Source organism: Castor canadensis, chromosome 16, assembly GCF_047511655.1.
Source record: "Castor canadensis chromosome 16, mCasCan1.hap1v2, whole genome shotgun sequence".
Lineage (NCBI taxonomy): Eukaryota > Metazoa > Chordata > Mammalia > Rodentia > Castoridae > Castor > Castor canadensis.
In genome coordinates, this window is record NC_133401.1 from 73600781 (window position 1) to 73605980 (window position 5200).

Genomic DNA, 5200 nt, shown 5'->3' on the forward strand with positions numbered 1-5200 from the left:
TCATGTGGGCAAACTAGACCAATGTCAATGTGTAACTTTAAGTCAAGCGTTACCCTGATTAATTGGCAATGTTACATTTCTGTGCAAAGCTACCTTCCTTAGAACAGAGGCTTGCAAACCTGTTAGAATCACCTGAGGTGCTTTAAAAACTCTTGCTGTCCAGGTCTGCCCCATGCCAATCAAATCAAAACCTCAGAGGGAAGCCAGGCTTTTTTACGTCCCCAGAAAATCAATATCAAGTTTAGCCAAGTCTGAATATCAATGCTTTGGACCGGTACTTCTAAAAGTTTAATGTGCAAATGTGTCACCCAGCGTTCTTAAAAGATGCAGTGCAGATTCTGACCCAGTGGGCCTGGGATTCTGCATTCTAACAGCCTGAAAGTCAGGTGAGAGCAATACCTGTGCTTTGAGTTTCACTTTTTATGCCCCCCACCCCTGCTACTGGGGATGAACCCAAGGCCTTATGATTGCTTGCTAGGCCACTTGAGCCACACCCCCAACCCTTTTGCTTTTAGTTTGCTTGGAGCCAGCCTCAGACCGTGACCCCCATCTCTGCCTCCAACAGATACCTGGATTATATGTATGCATCACCATGCCCAGCTTTTAAGCCCCAGATTTTAAATACCAAGTCTAGAATCAGATTGTCAGAGTGGCTCAAGCAGTAGACCACATGCCCAGCAAGCAAGAGGCCTTGAGTTCAAATCCCAGTCCCACCAAAAAAAAATGTAGATCCGGTAATATTCCAGCCTAATGCTGGATCTGACCAAACTGAACTCCACTTGTGTTCAACTACAAAGTCACATGAAAAATGATCACTACATAAAGTCACATTAAAAGTCCATGCGTGAAAGAACTAAAGGGTGGTTGTCTTCGATCTCTTAGGTTGGTCATCATAGTTTGCCCAGGACTGGGGGTCCTATGGCTTGATCTCCATTATGGTGGACTTTGAGTTTTAAAACTAGAAAGGTCCCAGGCAAACTGAGACATGTTGGTCACCATAGTTACAGTAATTCAAAAGCCACATAGCAACCAAGTTTTGCACTCCTGCATTCTACTTCCTCTCTTGGGAAGCAGCACCACATCACCAGGACAGGAGTGTGCTGGGAAAAGGGGCTTGCTGGTTAGAGTGAGGAAAAGAAATGCCGGGTTGCTTGGCAAGTGCCAGTTAGACTCAATGGATTCAAGGGTGAGACTCCAGGACAGCAAGAATCAGACAGATCCAGGTGATCTTTGAAAAATCCAAGGATCAAGTTAATGACAAAGCCATGCACCAAGTACCAGGGAACCTAGTTCAGGTCTCTGCTCTCACACTGGTTGGTTTAGTGTGGAGCCTGGAGCAACTCATTGCCTGTTTGGCTTCAGTTTCTTCGAGTGAAAAATAGGAGAACTGAAGGATGGATAAGAGTTTTATTTTTTTTTGCTCCCAGTCCCCAACCCTGCTATTCCATATGCAACAAGAAAAATTTCACGAAGGTTCAGGACAGCACCCTCCCAGATCACACAGAGAGACCCACCTTCTGCTCCATGAGCACCACTGTGGGGCTCCCCATGCTTCTCAGAGTAGCGCAGCCCCCTGCTGTCCTCCATACTCAGAGAGCTGAGAGCTCATAGCACTTTGGTTTTTTCCAAAGACTGTCACATGTTGACAAATCTAAATGAAACTCTATTTACAGGCTCAGTCCTGTGGTTTCACGTGGCTTCCTCCTGCTCTTGCCTCCATGTGAGAAGCCCACTTCTCAACTTTCTGTTTTCTGCAGAGAGACAGTTCTCCCCAGCCAGCCATTCCTGAATTCCTATTAACCTTTCATTAAACCTGCTGACAGCTGGCTTCAGCTCTCCATGAGTTAGTTCAACGCATTCCCACTGAAATGTGCCCCACCTGGCTTCATTAAGGCTCCTGCCAGCTTCTCCGCTTGCAGCTTCCTCTGCAAATGCAAATCAGGAAGAGTCAATAATATGGGAACAAAGAAGATTGAGCTAGGAAGGGGCTGAGATTGCAGGACATCCATCACTCCAGGTTGCCATGGATCTGAGTATGCGAAAATCTGGTCTAGTATAGGTCAATGCCACAGGGCCAAATGCATGAAGTCATAAATTAGAGCCCTCACTGTGCAGTTCAGGGTGGTGATAAGAACATAAGGTCTTTCAGGATTGTGAAAGGGGGATTGTTTGGGGGAAAAGATAGGGTAGATGGGGGCGTATGGGATATATGATCAAATATATATATATATATATGAATATAGCATAATCAAACCTACTAAAAGGAAAAAGGAGGGAAAGGAGAGAGGGAAGTTAAGAAAAAGTAATAGGGTAAATTTGATCAAAGTACATTATATGCAGGTATGCATATATCACAATGGAACACTTTTGTACAACTAATTTATACGAGTAAAAATTTTTAGAAAAGGAGCAGAGGGTTCTTCAGACCTGGTTCTGCTATAGGAAACTGGGCCCAGTGACCTTGGTTAAGTTCCTTCGCCTACCTCTGCTTCTGTTTTCTCAGCTGTAAAAGAGAATAATCTAGCTGCCTCACTGAGCTGCTTGGAGGTTTAATGACATAATTGCCTTGTAACACTTATCAGCGTACACAGAATGTAGTAAACTCTCCTTATGGATATCACGGGACTTATTTAACCTACAAAGGTCAAGTTGCTTTAAGTCCTCAGGGTTTGATTGTGGACCCACCCTGTAAACATCAGCTGGAAGAGCCATGGCTCCATCTAAGACCTTCCTTGTGGAAATGGAAACCAACATGACTCCATTCTGTGGCATTCCCACGTGGGTTTTTTCTCATCTAGATTTTAAGCTCCTTAAGGGAATCACTTCTCTCTCCTGGGCTCTCCCTCCCCAGCACATGCTAGATACTAGACATTTGTTTGAGATGGTTACCAATTCATCCTGATCACAAAAGAGAATGAGAGAAACAGCTACACCAACAGCATCCTTTAATCAAGGACTCTTAAGTGTAAGCAATATGTATATCATATATATACATATGTATGTATGTATATATGTGTGTATTTGCAGTGCTGGGGATTGAACCCAGAGCCTTGGTACATGCTAGGCAAGTGCTCTATCACTGAACTACATCTTCAGAGTATTTTTAAATTAATTTGTCATTTCATAAAACTTACCCCTTACCCAGGGTTTTGAACTGGCTGTCTTGTTCTTGCCCAGAGCCATGTTTTACTTGCCCAACATTGTTTCAAACAACTCTAAATTTCCTTCCCTTTAGTCAGCCACATGCACATTCTCATTGTCACAGGCCACATCACCTCGTTTCCTCCCTTAGCTGTGTCAGCTGCCAAGGCCCTGAAGTCATCAGCGTGTCACCCTGCCTCAGGCAAAGTGAGTCAAAGTGCATCTTCTATGTAGGTCTAAGGGTTGAGATGGAAAGGTCTGGAAGTCAGGAGCCAGGAGGCCTAGACTGAGGAGAGGTACCTCTACCAGGGCAGGGAAAGATGCACAGCTGGTGGTTATAGTTAGGGATCAGAAGTCCTGGCAGAACATGGAGCCAGCTTACAGGAGGCAAAGCCTCAGGACCCATCTGCTGCTGGGGAAAGTCCTGACCCTCTGTCCAGCCAGTTTCACTACCACACAGCCATGGGGAGGGAGCTTTCTCCGAGCTCTCAATCCACCAGTCAGGAATTATTGTGCTGCAATAGCTCTCAACACTGAGGAGCATCAGAATCACCTGGAGGGATTGTTCAACCACAGGTCTCTGGACTCCACCCCAGCATTTCTGATTCAGTAGGTAGAGGATGAGGGCAAGAATTTGCATATCTAATAAACCCGGATGACACAAATGCTGAAGTACATAGATCAAGAACAACCGGGCTAGAGCAGGGATTCAAAGTTCAGGCTATATCCTAAAACTGCTTTGGGATATTTAAAAAAAAAAAAATTCAGCTGAGCACCAGTGGCTCACACCTGTAATCCTAGCTACTTGAAAGGTTGAGATCTGGAGGATCACAGTTCGAGGCCATCTCAGGCAAATAGTTTGTGAGACCCTATCTCCAAAATAACTGAGAAAAATGGACTGGAGGTGTGGCTCAAGTGGTAGAGCTCCTGCTTTGCAAGTGTGAAGTCCTGAGAGGTCCAAGTCACACCCCAGACTAATTCCAAAAGAATCAAAGTGCAAGACTCTGGAATTGAGCATTAAAAAAAAACCTCCCTAGTTGGTTCCAATATTCTTCTGTATTATGAGGCAGGCTAGAAGTGGGAAAAGTTTGGGGCTCGTGTAGGTTGCCTGGAGAAGGACCAGACCACCCTCACCTGGCTGGGAACCCCCCCATGCCCCTCCCCACTCATTCATTATTGGGTAGGAAACTTGGGTCTCCCCTCCCATGAGGTAGTGTAGGGTTTAAAGGCACCTGAAAAAGAAAAGGCCTCTCTCTGGGCGGGTGGACTCACCTGAGCCCACCGTGCCCTCTTCTTTCTGCTTCCTTCCCTCACCTGGCAGGACGGGTGATCCCTTCTCTCAGTAAAGCTATGTGCTCTGCTTGGATTTTTCCATTTGGAGCACAGGATGTTCTGATCACAGACTGCTTAGCACCTGTAATGATTGAGAGCTACTAGGCTAGAAGACTCCACAGTCTGTTGCCATTTCTAAAATACTGTGATTGTACATGTGAGTATGTCTTAGTCTAAGCCAGGGGTTCCAGAACAATATCTGGAAAATGATTGGACATGTCCCCTTGCAAAACAGAAAAACATCATGTCTCTCAATATTCCGTTTTAAAGGTATTTGCTGTCTTCTTTCTCTAGTCAGATCCAAGTTGGCAGTGACAGTGATGATCATGCTTGTTTTGGAAGATAGACATGAAGTATGAGCTAAGATAGGGGCATCACTGACTCACTCAATATTATGCTGGCCTTTGTATAACAAGTCCCGTAGCCCCACCCATTTTCCAGATGGGAAAATTGAGGCCTCGAACCTGACTTTAGACACATTTCATCTCTCGGTTTCTAAACTGTTTGAGTTCTACACACTACCCAACTATTATTAGTATCTTAAGCTAACATCAGGACAAGTCAAATGAAACAAAGAAGTCACCAATCTGCTGTTACTTGTTTTCTATTGCTTGGGTCCAACGTGACCTCAACACCACCCGAATGAACCAGGCCGCTATGGGCCCGCTGTTGTCCAGCTGGACTGGGATCCTGTGAGCTAAAGGCAAGGAGTCTATGACCACCCTGG